Source organism: Pararge aegeria, chromosome 21, assembly GCF_905163445.1.
Source record: "Pararge aegeria chromosome 21, ilParAegt1.1, whole genome shotgun sequence".
In the NCBI taxonomy this organism is placed as follows: Eukaryota; Metazoa; Arthropoda; class Insecta; order Lepidoptera; family Nymphalidae; genus Pararge; species Pararge aegeria.
In genome coordinates this window covers 1,628,189-1,644,863 of record NC_053200.1, presented here as the reverse complement: position 1 = coordinate 1,644,863, position 16,675 = coordinate 1,628,189, and the positions used below count along the sequence as shown (strand labels likewise).

Sequence of the window (16,675 nt, the reverse complement as noted above, 5' to 3'; positions counted from 1 at the left end):
GTCGGAGCGAAACTTGCGTATAGAGTTCATTGACGGAGATCTGTTTGGCGTGGAGTATAAGGATGAAAGAAATTATAAATTACACAGTGCAGATTCTTCTGCTTCTCACGGAGTAAAGAAAATTAAGCTTTATTACCATAGTATAAGTTTACAAGTTAATCCTTGACTGCAATCTCTGGTGGTAAGATAAATAAATAAATATACAACGATAATATACGCTACAAATATATAAGCGGTAATAGTGCATAGGGTGGGAGCTCGACTTCACTTGCCGGAGTCCGAGTTCGGATCCCAGCACGCACCTCTAACTTTTCTTAGTTATGTGCGTTTTGAGTAATTAAAATATCACTTGCTTAAACGGTGAAGGAAAACATCGTGAGGAAACCTGCATGCCTGAGAGATCTACATAATGTTCTCAAAGGTGTGTGGAGTCCGCCAATCCGTGCATGGCCAGCGTGGTGAACTACGGCCTTAACTCTTTCTCATTCTGGGAGGAGACCAGTTCTCTGTAGTGGGCCGGTAAAGGATTCATGTGATAATAATGACGAATAGCCACATCGCCATGTAGCCCGAAAGTTATGGGTACTAAGATGACTGATAAATATATTTATGAGTAATTTATATATATAGTTATAATATACAGATAACCACCCAGCCACTGAAAACCATTCATGTTCATCACACAGTTTACAGTTGTGGGAATCGAACCCACAGCCTTGGACTCAGAAAGTAGCGTCGCTGCCTACTGCGTCAATCGGCTGTCATGATAGCGGGCTAACCTTTTAGGGATTACTGTAAAATTATACCCTAATTTCTACGCGGAATCGTATAAAATATCTCTCTAACGCTTAGCACGGTATGGTGGTCCCTAGCCCCGATCAGGCAAGAGAAAGTTCAGAAATTAGTAAATTCCCAAATATAAAAAAAAATAAGTAAATGCCGCTTCCGGGGATCGTGTTTACATCCTCCTACTTATAACTCAAAAACGTCAAACAAACGTCAACAGTATTCATATTAAAAAAAAATGATATATGTAATCGAAGATTGTATCAATTATTGACTGGCGATAAATCATTTTCCGTATTGGTTAACTAAAAACTAAAGAAAGCTACATGGATTGCATACGGTTGAGCAAATTTAGGTTGTGTAGTATAAATCTTAAGTAGAAGAATAATTATATTCTATGTAAATATGTATAATATGTAAAACCAAACTGGCGCGTAACGCTTTAGAGAATTAAATTGTAAAATTTGTAAAACTCAATAAAACACTATGAGTCTAGCGCGTCAATATCCAAATGAAAGCGCTGTCTTTACTTACATTATAAATGAAGGAGTATGTTGATTGGTTTGTAAACACAAATCATGTTTTCATTAAAAAAACAAAAAATATATATTAAAAACTATAACATAATAATAAGCTATAACGACGACAAAACAATAGAATACATTGGTTTTGATACTAAATCCTTTGTTTTTGGAATTTAGTTCTCTACATAATAAAAATATATTAGGTACAGCTAACTATTGTACTGCACAGTGATTGTACAGTTAATCAATTCAAAAAATAATTATTGAAAACACAATAACCAAAACAATACACGAAATAAACTTTTCAAGAGGTCAACATAACGTCGATGACGCGAAATCACAAAATGTTATCCTTCCAAAAACTCAAATACGCTCAATACTCGATATATATATATGATACAGTCTAGTATATACAAAGTATATGTGTATACATTTAATCACTAGTCTGGCGCAATTCGTCACCGAATTTTTCCCCTTTTTCCGTTCACCCATAAGTTTTTCCCCTTCCAAGAAGTCCAACGCGCCTATGTCACAGCCAAGTATATACAATGTATAAGTGTTTTAATGTGTATATATTACTCAAGTTGCTGTACTAAGCGTCGCTAGTCTGGCGTCATCACGAGCATGACGAGATCATGGCTAACGACAACCCATAAATTTTCCCCTACCAAAAAGTCAAACTAGTATATCATACATTTGAGTGTATACAATGTATACATTTTTAAATATGTATATGTTGTAGTAGTCTTCCGCAATTCGTCAAGAGAATGACGTACTTGTCGGTGACGCAAATCCATAAGTATTTCCGCTACCAAAAAGTCAAACTAGCATATCATACATTTGAGTATAAATAATGTATAAGTATTCAATTGTGTATACATTTAGACAGATTGCTGACATATAGACTAATGAGCATCGCAAGGCTGGCTCAATACGTCACGTGCATGGCGTGGTAATCGGTGACGGGACTCACAAGTGTTTTTCCCATACAAAAAGTCATACTATAAGCATAGCTTGTGATATAGCTTTTGAATATTTTTAAGAATATAATTTACATAAATACTTAAAATATACAGATAAATTTACACTGAAAAACATTAATGTTCATCACACAAAAAATTTCCAGTTACGGGAATCGAATCCACGGCCTTGGACTCACAAAGCAGGGTCGCTGCCCATTCGTCTGTCTAATATTAATTTCCTTCTCGCCTTATTTATATAAAAATGCCAATAGCTGACGTAACATTATGGAATTATGGATTGTTCATAAAGAGTGAACCCAAGTCACCCCTTATATAACCCCAATTAGCGTACAATACCCCCCCAAAAAGGCATTGACCTTTCGAAACAAGGTGAAGGTGACTTAGGCTATCGAGAGTCCAAGTAACGCCTAATCTAGATAGATACGATGTTAGCTACTATACAAACGCGTGCAGAACAAATAAATAAATTTGAATTGTTAGTCTTTCATTTTCAAATTACACGTAAAGATATTATATGCCCGTATAAGATTACTTTAATAAGAAACGTAACGAATTTAAAAGTTCTTTAAAATAATTGGATTTATTTAATCAACAATGCAACAAATTTATTCATAAACAAAAATAAAAGTAATTAAAATCTAAAACTTCTTCGAAACCATCGCAGCGAGGCAAAGTTCTTATAATTATAGTATTCGAATTACGAATTGCGCAACATTTAATAATATCTGAATATTAAAATTTTTTGTATTATTCACTATTTAAATCATGAAAATATTTTACTATGAGTTTTTTTTTGAGAACATACAAATTATACTTTATTATCCCCTTTTAATGTTTCCCGCAAATAAAATCATTGCATTTGATTGCAAAAATAACGTTCGAATTTTGCACATTTTTGTTTTGAGTATCTCTTTCATGCTACGAGCTTATTTAACCAATCATTCCATAAGCCATGTTACATAGAATTCGTCAAATACAAACCGCGCCATACCATAGAATAGAATAGAAAAACTTTATTGCACCACAACACAATAGGAAAAACACAAGGAAAACAGTAATAGTACTTAGTTCTAAGGTGCAAAGGCGACCTTATAGCTAAAAGTGATCTTTTGAAGGCAACCTAAGCGTGCGAAGGCGAGTGCGTTTTATGGCTCATTATTTTTTTATCACACGCAAATATCTTATATCTTAACTGCAAAATATAACTTAAACTATACGAAAAAGTTTTTTTTTAACGAAAAATTCGTAAAGTTTCCATATAGTTTCCAAAGGTTACAACGTTGCTAACATCGATTAGAACTGTAGCTATCATTTTAATTATGAAACCAAACTTAATTTGCTATACTCCGCGAAAAACTGGAGCATCTGTGTGGTGTTATTTATAATTTCTTCAATCCTTATACTCCACACCAAACAGATCTTTGGCAATGTACCCTCTACGCACGTTTCGCTCCGAACCAGAGCATCCTCAGGAGATTTTGATTTTACAATTAATAATTTATGGATTGCCGCAAAGTAACACCTGTTTCTATCCAATATCATTTTTATGTTGTTGGTCGTCGGCATTATCACTAATAAGTAATTATTATCAAGGAAACCCACCAACCCGTAATAGAGCAGCGTGGCGGGTCATTGCTCTAACTCGCTCTCTCCTACAACACACTGGTCTATCCAGTGTGTTACAGCGGGATATTTATAAGCTCAGAATGATGTTTATAATCATGTTAAGGGTTTAAAAAGCTCTGCGAGGTACGAGGGTGGGCTACCAATTGCCTAACTCCTGGACGGGTAGAGAATATTATTATTTTCACAATATATATATATTGTGAAAATAATAATATTCTGTACCTGTATAATATCTGTATATATAATAATGCTTTAAATTTTGATTTTGTTTATTATTTACCTCTTTGATGATTTTGTATTTCTCGATGTAAATAAGTTTGTTTTAATGAAAAATAACTTTTGTTTGTTTATATATTATATTCTATGTTATTGTTCTTTTTATAAAATGATTATTTTGTTATTGTTATTGTTTAGTTGCGAGGATTCAGTGACGACGAAGATAATGGGGCTGGCTGAAAACCAGTGCTGCGCGTTTTAGTTTGCAGCTATACTGAGCCAGCTCCTTTGTCACACATTTTTTTTTTAATTTTTATACTTTAACAATTATTTTATTTCACAAATGTAACATTTTACACAAATGTGTGACAATAAATACGATTTTTCTTTCTTTTCTTTTCTTTCTTAAAATGCATTCCATAGAAAAACGTAGACAAGTGACAAACCTCTTGACTCCCTATAAAATTGTTCGTAATATTTTGGATGCTCCTGACCTGATCAGATAAGTATCAATGTTCCCCGTCGTATTCTGAGATACCTTGAGATAAAAACCTTCGCTTCTAAATTTCCCAATACCGACCTAGGCAAATATTATTAAAATAGTAATTTTTAAAATTTTTTATTAACTTTTATCATTTGTTTAAAATTCATTTTCATTATTCTTACTATTTTTGCTTTTAATTTTATTTATTTATTTTTAGCCGGACTAACTTCAATGTTGTGTAAGTGATAACTGTACTCGGACTATCCCTATCCCTACTCATAATTTAAATGTGAATGTAAGTTTGTTTGTTGTTTCACACGAAAACTACTGAACCGATCTTCATGAAACTTTGTATACATATTCTTGGAGGTATTAGAAATAATATAGTATACTTTTAATTAAAATTAAAATACACTTTTGCATTCGACCGAGGAATCGATACCCGGACCACATAATACATCGTTGAAACCGCTCACCGCTCTGAAGAGTTTCCCAGAAAACCCAAAGAAAACCAATGACCTCTCCAACTACAAGGTGAAGGTGGCTCGATATAACGGGAGCCAAGGCTATTTGAACACACCCATCAGACGTTTCTAACGTAACGATACCTAGAATAAAGAGGACACAAAAAAAAGTAAACGCCTTGCCAAAGCGAAAAAAAAAACTACAAAGTTATTTTTTTCTCTTTACCAGTGCTAAAATCGGATATAAATTATTTTTCTCAGTACCGAACTGACATGAAAAATGTTTTACTAATTCAAACAGGAGTAATATTTTTTATTAATAAAATATAATAATTGAAGCGGCGATGACCCAGTGGGTAGGACATCGACTTAACTTTCGGGGGGCCGAGTTCAAATTCCAGCACGCACTTCTAACATTCATAAGTTATGTGCGTTTTAAGCAATTAAAATATCACTTGCTTCGACGGGGGAGGAAAACATCGTGAGGAAACCTTCACTCCTGAGAGTTCTGCATAATGTTCTCAAAGCTGTGTGGAGTCCACCAATACGCATTGGGCCAGTGTGGTGGCCTTAACCCCTTCTCATTCAGGGAGGAGACCTGTGCACTGTTTTGGGATGATGATGATGAAAAATAATCTTCGTTGTATTAATGATATTTCGTTCTTTCACGCAGCAAAGGGGGCAAAGATTGATGTGCTTTATTTAGCTGTCATTTGCTGTATTTATGTAACAGCCGTGTAAAAATTAAATTGACAAATTCTACTTATTGACCTATTGATACTCACTTTTGGCGACCTTCGAGCCGCAGCGGTGAGCGTTGAGCACGTTTGTCTTATATGTCTGAGGTCCCGGGGTCCATTGGAATTTATAATTCCTGTTTTTTCTATGGTCTGTTTTGATTTATTTAGCAACGCACCCCGTGAAGACATTACAGTTGCTAAATTCGCCTCCCTGGGGCTATTAAAAGAATGTATGAACGAGTAATAATTACAACAAATTGAATTAAATTAAAACATAAAAATAAGCTATATAACATTAAGAATAAAAAAAAAAAAAACAATTATAACAATAATAATAAAAACAAAACATTCAATCATATAATTAATATCTTAGATTACCTACTCTTTAATAACATTTTAATTTGCTTTTGGAGCTGAAGTTTGATGGAAGGCTTCAGCGCAAAATCGTACCGGAACCCTTAATTGCTTGGTGGCAAGTGTGGTGAGTGCTAACTAGCCCCGGATGAAGCCTTCCTCTAGATTTGGCATTATAATATGGTAGTCATTAATTAGTCCATAGAGTATAAAATGAATTAATTTTACCGATTAATAGATATTAACTTGACATGAATTCGCGATAAAATATCATGTGCTATGTTGGTACATGTTATTTTAGGTAATTAAATTTACATATATTAACATTAATTGAATGTTATTGATTGTAAACTGCCTCGTTGGTCTAGTGATTGGCAAGTTTAACTACGGATTCTGAGGTCTGGGTTTCGATTATCGGGTCGATAAGAGAATTTGATTTTGTAATAAACTACTCAACTTAAGCGGCGATAGCCTAGTAGTGGGAGCTATTGCCTCCCCTTCGAGGTGACCTAGTTTGATCCCCGGAACCTCTAATATCTTCAGAGTATGAATCGTATTTATACACGTGCGAAGCCGAGGCAAGTCGCTGGTTTTCATAGTAAGTATTATAGTTGGCAGATAATGTACCTTATTTATCTGTAAATTATTAAACATATAAATACCAATAAAGTCAAAGTCAAAGTCAAAAATATCTTTATTCAAGTAGGCCCATAGGTGGCACTTTTGATGCGTACACAAGAATTACACGGTAGTGAGATGGCGATAACCACATTCGTAAACTTAAAACTAAAGCTACGAGGGTTCCAAACGCGTCCTGGTCTAAGAAGAAGCCCACAACAAACTTAGGCGGGTGTTTTTTTTTGTTATCACCAGCTCACAATGTCATTTAAAATTATTAGAAAAGCAACCTGGTTAGAGCAATAATTTACACCCAAGCTTTTTTATTGATTACGTAGTACTTTATACTATAATAGTACATTTGCAGTATAAAGACATTTGCATTGGCATTCTACTTAGATAATACATAATATTATAAATACATAAAACATAATATGTAACTGTGTTCCATTTGTTTAACTGTCTATCATCATCATCATCGTTTCAACCCGTTACTGGCCCACTACAGAGCACGGGTCTCCCCCCACATTGAGAAGGGTTTAAGGTCGTAGTCCACCACGCTGGCACAGTGCAAATTGGTGGACTCCACACGCCTTTGAGAACATTATGGAGAACTGTCAGGCATGAAAGTTTCCTCACGATGTTTTCCTTTACACTTGAGCAAGTGATATTTTAATAAAAAAACGCATATAACTGCGAAAAGGTAGAGTTGCGTGCCATCGCTTCACTGTATTAAATCAGTAACAAATTATCTCAATGTTACCGCGTTACGTAACATCTAATAAAAATAGGTTTTTCTATCAACGTCACTGACCTTTCTTACAGCCAAGGTCGCCTTAGCACTCCCATTAGTGTAACTAACGTAATAATACCTACACTCCACAAAAAACGTACTTACCTACTTTGCCAAATAGAAAAAAAAACCGAGGAAAATAACTGAGAAACGAAATTTCGCTCCGGTTTCCGATAATCGACTCTCTGAAGTGTGTTTAAAGTATTATTTTACTCAAACTACATCTCTTTTTTCTTATTCCATTACAAGTTAGCCCTTCACTCAATGCACACCATAAGTGACGATGGAGTCTAAGATGGTAGCGAGGGATCCTGGGGTAGCTGGAAGAGGGTTTTATAGAGATAAGCTTTCTTTCTACACTTCATGTATTTGACGGCCGATTGGAGCAGTTTGCAGCGACCGTGCTTTCTGAATCCATGGCCGTGGGTTCCCACAACTGGAAAATGTTTGTTTGATGAGCATTAATATTTTTTAGTGTCTGTGTGTATATTCTTTATTTATATATATTATTTATAAAAATATTCATCAGTCATCTTAGTAGACATAGTTCAAGCTACGCTTACTTTCGTCGTAATACATTTATTATTATTATCTTATTTTCACATTCACAATTTATGGTACATAAACTATAAATAACGGGCACATAAACATTAGAAGTAAGAAAACTTACAGTGCAATATACTAGGTTACATAAAATTCATAATTCGTTTAAAGGAAATTGCATACAATTCTACAATAAACTACCAATTGATATCTTGGAGATGTCTCTTAAAAAGTTCAAAGTTTGTATTAAACGTAAGCTTATAGAAAAGTCCTATTATAGTATAAAGGACTACGTAAACGATAAAAAAGCTTGGGTGTAAATTATTGCTCTAACCAGGTTGCTCTTCTAATAATTTAAAATGATATTGTGAGATGGTGATAACAAAAAAAAAACACCCGGCTAAGTTTGTTGTGGGCTTCTTCTTAGACCAGGACGCGTTTGGAACCCTCGTAGCTTTAGTTTTAAGTTTACGAATGTGGTTATCGCCATCATCTCACTACCGTGTGGTTCTTATGTACGCATCAAAAGTGCCACCTGTGGGCGGGCCTACTTGAATAAAGATATTTTTGACTTTTGACTTTTTTTTTTGGGCTATGGGTATTACACCCATAATCGAGACATCGTACCGGAACGCTAAATTACATAGCGGGCTCGCTAGGCTCGTAACTAGCGATACATTGCCCAAGTTCTGTTTGGTGTGGAGTATTAGGACTGAAGAAATTATAAGTTACACCGTACAGATTCTCCTGCTTTTCACGGAGTATAGTAAATTTAGCTTAATTTTCATAATGAATTCTATTCTATTCTGTAACACCGGCAACCACATCCTTCAGACCGAAACTCATCAATGCTGCTTGGCTGCAGAAATAAGCATGGCTGCTGCTAGCCGGCAGAAATAAGCATGGCGGCACACTTCCCCGGACGAGCTCTGTCCCGAATAGTTCTACTATTACTACAGTGATTACGGGAAAACATTCTCATTGAGAGAGACACTGTGCAGGAGTGAACTGATGATATAAACTTGGACTATTAACGATCAATACCGGTTTAGTATTCGTTCGCAGGCTCACTAAAACGACTTTAAATCAAAAAAATTGTGTAAAAATTCTAAATATAGCTCCAAGATTATTAACGCTCCATCAGAAGCAAGTTTTTGCGCTCTGGCGTAAATTGTAGCCGTAATAAGTCCACTGATCCAATCAGTGATCTGTTTCAAGGATTGCATTGCTTAGCAACAATTGTCTATAAATAAATAAATAAATATACTACGACAATACACACATCGCCTTCTAGCCCGAAAGTAAGCGTAGCTCGTGTTATTGGTACTAAGAAGACTGATGAATATTATACATAAATAAATAATAAATAAATAAATAAATATACTGCGCCAATACACACATCGCCATCTAGCCCCAAAGTAAGCGAAGCTTGTGTTATGGGTACTAAGATGACTGATGAATATTATTATGAATAATATACATAAATACTTGTAATATACAAATAAACGGAACGCTAAATCGAACGGAACACCAAGAACTGAAAAACATTCATGTTCATCACACAAATATTTTCCAGTTGTGGGAATCGAACCCACAGCCTTGACTCAGAAAGCAGGGTCCCTGCCCACTGCGCCAATCGGACGTCTATATATCTTCGTTTCCTTATCCATATTAATAGTATCAATGTAAGTATCTGTTTGTTTATTAGCTATCTTCATAACCGCTGCACTGATCTTGGCACAATTTGTTATGGAAATAGTTTGCATTCTGGAGACTTTTTGGAGATTCTTTAGATAGCTGATTTCTCTAAAAATAAAGTATAAATGTGAAAGTATTTTCCATAGTGAAAATATTTCTTTTCTACAAGGGAGAAAAAAAATATATGAAAAAGTTTTTCCCGTACCGGGAATCGAACCCGAGCCTCCTGGGTGAAAGCCAGGTATCCTAGCCACTAGACCATACGGGAGATGAGGAGATGTGTCAAACATTTCGAATTATACCTATTTGATAAAAATGTTTTTAAAATTTTTGAGCAGTAAGGATCAAAAAAGAACAACAAAAGAAGACTAACCTTTAAGAAAGTCAATATTATTTATCAAAATTAAGCTTAATTTACTATACTCCGCGAAAAGCAGGAGAATCTGTGTGGTGTAATTTATAATTTCTTCAAGCCTTATACTCCACACCACACAGATGCTCCGGTTTCGGAGCGAAACGTGCGTAGAGGGTGTATTGTAAATTACACCACACAGATTCTCCTGCTTTTCGCGGAGTATAGCAAATTAAGCTTAATTTTGATAATATATCATGGATTTCCGCAAAGTAACGCCTGCTTCTATACAATATTCAATAGTATTTGTTTATTTAAAAAAAAATGTAACAAAAAAGAATTTATTCCCGTACCGGGAATCGAACCCGAGCCTCCTGGGTGAAAGCCAGGTATCCTAGCCACTAGACCATACGGGATATGAAGAGATGTGTCAAATATTTTTATTCTTCTTTCTGCATCCATTAGGTACAGTAAATTTTTGCATAATCACTTGCACTCACGTCTATAACATGAAATTTAAAAAGTGACTAAATTAAATGATTTCAAGTAATACATACTTATTAGGTTTACGTAAGACCTCTATGAAATAAGCAATTTTGAAATGTCACGACTTTTTGATTCAGTGAGCTTACAATAGTGACACAGTAAATACATGTTTTGAAAAAAGCGACTCTACCGCCGTTTCCGAAGGCATTCTATCGAAAAGAAGCTTTCAAGAAACTCAGCGGTTGCTCTGTTTCAATATCATTTATGAATTTACCAATCATTTTTCTATTTTGCAGGAGATAAAATCGAAAAGGCCAAACACAGATGTATTTTTATATATGTCACTAGATTTTTTAAAAGAGTTATTTTAACACAACTAGGTTATATTTTCTTTCATAATAAATAGTTTTTTTCATCATGACTCCTTTTTTGGTCGGGAAATCATCTTGAATTACACTCAATATACAAATTATAATATATCAAAAATATTTGACGATAAAAAGTATTATAAACGAGGTTTTTATTTGCTTTTTAGACTTTATTTAGTTTTGTAAAAAAGTACGTTTTAAGACATGATATTTCTAAACTAAAAAATTGTATTCCCGTACCGGGAATCGAACCCGAGCCTCCTGGGTGAAAGCCAGGTATCCTAGCCACTAGACCATACGGGAGATGAGAAATGCTGTCAAACTTTTGGATTGGTACAAATTTGCTTTTGCCTCTTCTGGGAGCCGATTTTACGTGGCATTAAAATTGGCTGCCGCACCACTCCACGTGAGTGTGACTTTTATAGAATAGTTATTATTTGGGGTTTATATTTTAAGTTTTATTGTACATCGGCACATCACAACTTTCGACCATAATAAAATATTTTTTTTTAATATTAATTTTAGTGAAGATTTTTTGTTACGTTCTGAAGAATAATTATTAAAAAACTTAAAAAAGTTCCACTTTAAATATTAATGTCGAACAAAAACAATTCCCGTACCGGGAATCGAACCCGAGCCTCCTGGGTGAGAGCCAGGTATCCTAGCCACTAGACCATACGGGAGATGAAAGCAGTATCGAAAATTTTGATGTTTACCCAAAAATATATTTTTGTACCTATTTCAGCTTCTTCGTCGACTTTATAAAACGCATTATTTGATAGCCACAGTTGTGAACGCGTCGAATATTTTGTATGGCGGTTACCAGTGGCCATCGCTTAGCAACAGTTGGAAAAGCGGAAATCGAGTGTTTGGTTCAGCGTGGAAATGCAACGTTCTACTACGTCATGGTTGTTGTATATCCTACATACTGTGTTTTTTGTAACGTGTAAAAAACCTTATAGTAACTTTTTAGTCATCATCAACATCATATCAACCCGTAAACGGCTTACTACAGGGCACGGGTCTCCTTTCACGATGAGAAGGGTAAAGACGGTGGCCCAGTGCGGATTGGTGGACTCCACACCTTGTAGAACTCTCAGGCATGCAGGTTTACTCACGATGTTTTCCTTCACCGTTGAAGCCAGTGATATTAGAATTACTTGAAACGCACATAACTTAGAAAAGTTGGAGGTGCTGGGGTTTGAATCCGAAAGTGAAGTCGAGCTCCTACCCACTGGGCTAGCACCGCTTTAACTTTTCAGTGTAGTTTGTTAAAAGACATATAATTTAATTTGACATTTGATTGTATGTTATACGTAATATGTTTTAAATATTATCTAAATTTCTTAAAAGAAATTATAGTAATACGGTTAGTTTACCAATAAATACGTACTGTTAACATTATAATTTGAAGTTAATAAGAAAAATACTTGACATTATGTAAATATCTTTTATCTTAATTTTAAAAGATACTATATTTTACACAAAAATCATAAAAGTACTTTCCCGTACCGGGAATCGAACCCGAGCCTCCTGGGTGAAAGCCAGGTATCCTAGCCACTAGACCATACGGGAGATGATATTACTGTCGAAATAGTTGTGTAGACTTTTATGGACGGTTTGGTTAAGGCGCTATCTATCGAGTAATAAATTTAAAATATAACCATCCGATTAAAGTCGAATAATGTCGTGAAGGGTATCAACATATTATCATTGATTTAAATTCATCCAATGACGCGCAAAACTTGAAAGAAAATACATTTATTCAAGTTAACAAACAGTGCGTCTTACATTTGATATGTTTATTTACAACAGAACGTCTGTCTGTAACACCAGACAAGGGTGTACAGCTCAGCATTTGCCATGCATTTACTCGTACATCCATGACGCTGATTTTCAGCTGAGATCCGATTGACGTTATAGCAAATGAAACAGAAAAATAAATATAAAGTGAAGCAGGCTATTCCCGCTAAAATGATAGACGCAGAAAAATTATGTTTAAATATAAAAATAATAAGAAATGTAAAATACTAGAAATTACCATATAAATAATATGTGTAAATAAATAAAACATGTTCTAAAGTTCTTATTATCCCAAAGTAAGCTTAGATTGTGTTATGGGTACTAAAACTGATACTTTGAACTGATAAACATAAATACATACAATATACTGATAAACACCCAGACACTGAAAAATATTTATGTTCATTACACAAACATTTGCCAGTTGTGGGAATCGAACCCACGGCTTTTGACTCAGACAATAGCCCACTACGCCGGTCGACCGTCAAAATAAAATGTTGTAATAAATATTTAGGGTTAACATAATATAATATGATTTAAAAAAACAGATTTACTAAAACTATACACGCCCTCCTCTTTATAATAGACAAATCTATCCTTCAAATTCTAATTGCTTAGCCGAGATTTTTTTTTTTAATTTATAGTAGATATATTTTATTCAGTAGTGGAATTATCTGTAATGTACCTACCTACTACTAATCCTTACTAATGTTAGAAATGGGAAAGTGTTTTTGTTTGTTTGTCCTTCCTTCTTGGCCTAAGTAACCAACCAATGGACTTGATATTAGGCACAGGATTAATTAAAAGTATGGAGTGTAACATAGGCTACTTTTAATTCCAGTAGAACAAACCGTTCCCACGGGATTTGTAAAATAAAACGTAATAAGCGCCGACAAAGAAGCGGGCAACAGCTAGTGCTTACTTAAATATGTATTGCTTTAGAGCTATAGTTGTAAAATAATAATTTACAAATTCGTCATTCGTTTCTGCAAATCGCACATATAAACATACACACACATATACGTAACGGGGAGACAAAAGCTTCCATTTTTAAATTCGGTTTATTGGAATCGATAACTATTTCGAGGAGACTTAAAATCGTAGCCCAAGAACCCACCTGTCATAAAACAACAACTGTTCAAACATTGGCCCCAATAAATAATGTTTTACAACAAATAATCATAACCATAATGATAATAAAGGCAACGAGGCGTGGCCTGTATGTTTATGTTATTACCCTGAATCGCCTGGGCCATAATCTAGAGAACACAATGGCCACATAATTGGCTTGTAATTGTCTAACATCAGACAATAATATACAGATAATACACAAACCATTACGTTTTATTGCACACCCGTTACATTAAGATCGATACGATCTTTGGCGAATTATACACACCATTAAAATTTAGACTCGGATATTCAATATAGTCGCAGAGACTAACGTCATAATTCCCACTTGGTAACAACTACGACTCATTAAGGGGTCTATGACCAATGTGTTTAGCAACCAAGAGGTCCAGAACCTTGGGACCCCAACGTGCATCGCTATAAAGTCTACATCCTAATTTTACACACCTAGCTAAGTTCAAGCCGAACTACCAATTTTTTTTTAGTACACTTCAAGTTAGCCCTTCACTGCAACATCACCTGATCGGACTGTAAGAGATGATGCAGTTTTAGATGGCAGTTATATAAAATCCATATCCCTAATGGATTTCTATGCACCATTGTACCGTAACGCTAATTCACTTAGCGGAACGTCTTTGTAGGTAGGGTGGTCGCTAGCCACGACTGAATCTTCCCACCAAATAAATAACTATTCAAATGTAAATATCGGCCCAGTAATCTAGCCACCGTCTCCTATTATACACTCGTGATATAAAACTCACTTGATAATGGCATAGAAAATTTTAGATTCAATAACTAGTAATTTGAAGACGGTATGTTCCAAAAACTGTAACGTGTATAATTTAACGTACCTTAACATATTGAAGAAATTGCGATTAAAAAAAATCTGTTAACAACGGTATAATATCAATATGGCCTAGCGGTTAAAAAGTGAATTGATTTTATGTTAATACAAATTTACGGGACATATAAATGGCTTTCCTGGTAAATTGAAAATCATCCCCATAACAGTTACTCTGTTATGGGAATGGACCAGAATCCCCACTCTTCAGAATCCGGTCTAAAACTCTATTAAGACCAGCAATTTGACTTGGAGTTTTGTCACAAAGAGTTCTACTTCCACAGTAAAATCTACTAATTGGACTAGGTTTTTTTTTAAATATCTTTATTCAATTAGGCCCATAGGTGGCACTTTTGATGGGCATATTACATGAGAATTACACGTTCGTGAGATGATGGCGAACAACATATTGGTGAACTTAAAAAAGCTACGAGGATTCCAAACTCGTCCTGGTCTAAGACGAAGCACACAACAAACTTAGCAGGGTGTTTTTTTTTGTTATCATCATCTCACATTGTCATTTAATATTATTACAAGAGCAACTTGGTTTAATTGAATTGAAATGAAAGAGCTGTAATTACACCTGATAAAAGTATGAAGGACTACGTAAGTCCTTTATACTATAGAAGGATTTTTCTATAAGCTTACGTTTAATACAAGTTTCTAATAAAGAAATTAATAAAATACTATAGTGCGTTTAGGATCATCATCATCAAATCAACACCTTGCCCTCCCACAATGAGAAGTTGTTAATAGACGGGTTGATGGACTGCACACGCCTTTGAGAACATTATTGAGAACTCTCAGGCATGCAGGTTTCCTCACGATGTTTTCCTTCACCATTGAAGCAAATTATATTTTAATTCCTTAAAACGCACATAACATAGAAAAGTTAGAGGTGCTTGCTGTGATTCGAACGCCTATATGTTGACTTTAAAGGTTTATTTATTTATTAAGAGCACTAACAACATGCATATTACACGTTTTTAAACATAGCACACACACAAACATGGACTGATATGCACATCAATTACAAGTGCACATAGCATTGACAAAGCGTCATGGAAACTTAATTTAAGGTTGTCTTATACGCGGACGAAGTCGCGAGGGACCGCTAGTAGGTATGAGTGGCGTGCATACAGAGTATGCCCAGGGCTTGCACTAAGCGGGCGGATAATATAAAATGAAATAAATCTCCTAAATAGTTATAAAAAACTTAAGGATTGGCATTTTAAGAGTTATGAAAAGCCTACCCTTCAGTTTTTATAACTCGTACTGAAGATTGTCTTCATTTTATTCAAATTCAAAATTCAAAATTCATTTATTTCAAGTAGGCCTAATTTATAAGCAATTTTGAAACGTCAAGTCAGTCGATTGTAGTGACTCTACCACCGGTTCGGAAGGCAGATTCCACTGAGAAGAGCCGGCAAGAAACTCAGCAGATTGCTCTTTTCCAACATCATTTTAGAGTTTAACAACCTTTAGAATTTTTCTGTTTTGTGAGAGATTAGAGCGGAGCTGCCTGCTTCCAAGCAGCCTTGTCGTTAAGGAATCAATCGTGTAGTAACCACGATTTGATAAATGTGTTTTAATATATTGATTAAACTTTTTATCATCTGCATACCCTCTATGCACGCCTGGTAAGTATATATTTCACTCGTGCGAAATAATGAAGCCTTCCATTGTTGTGGAATACAAAACAAAGTCACAGCAAAGAAATGCAATCGTACGCAGCACATGGGCAATGCGGGTGACCTTGTTGATTAGATAGCTGCATCGCGGAAACGGTGCGAACGTCTGATAATGGAAAAACAATCCATCAATTGTTATTGCGCTATAATTTGTAATTCAATCTCAATGTTTTG

At 34.9% G+C, this 16,675-nt stretch overlaps 5 non-coding genes across 5 annotated transcripts; all 5 read right to left on the bottom strand.

Annotated features, from left to right (window-relative positions):
- Nucleotides 1-10,025: 10,025 nt before the first annotated feature.
- Trnae-uuc lies at nucleotides 10,026-10,097 on the bottom strand. The gene has a single exon. It is a non-coding gene; the product is annotated as a tRNA-Glu (tRNA).
- Nucleotides 10,098-10,525: 428 nt separating this feature from the next.
- Nucleotides 10,526-10,597, bottom strand: Trnae-uuc. Its single transcript has one exon. It is a non-coding gene; the product is annotated as a tRNA-Glu (tRNA).
- Nucleotides 10,598-11,266: 669 nt separating this feature from the next.
- Nucleotides 11,267-11,338, bottom strand: Trnae-uuc. The gene has a single exon. It is a non-coding gene; the product is annotated as a tRNA-Glu (tRNA).
- A 308-nt stretch (nucleotides 11,339-11,646) lies between these two features.
- Nucleotides 11,647-11,718, bottom strand: Trnae-cuc. The gene has a single exon. It is a non-coding gene; the product is annotated as a tRNA-Glu (tRNA).
- Nucleotides 11,719-12,538: 820 nt separating this feature from the next.
- On the bottom strand, nucleotides 12,539-12,610 carry Trnae-uuc. Its single transcript has one exon. It is a non-coding gene; the product is annotated as a tRNA-Glu (tRNA).
- Nucleotides 12,611-16,675: the final 4,065 nt, after the last annotated feature.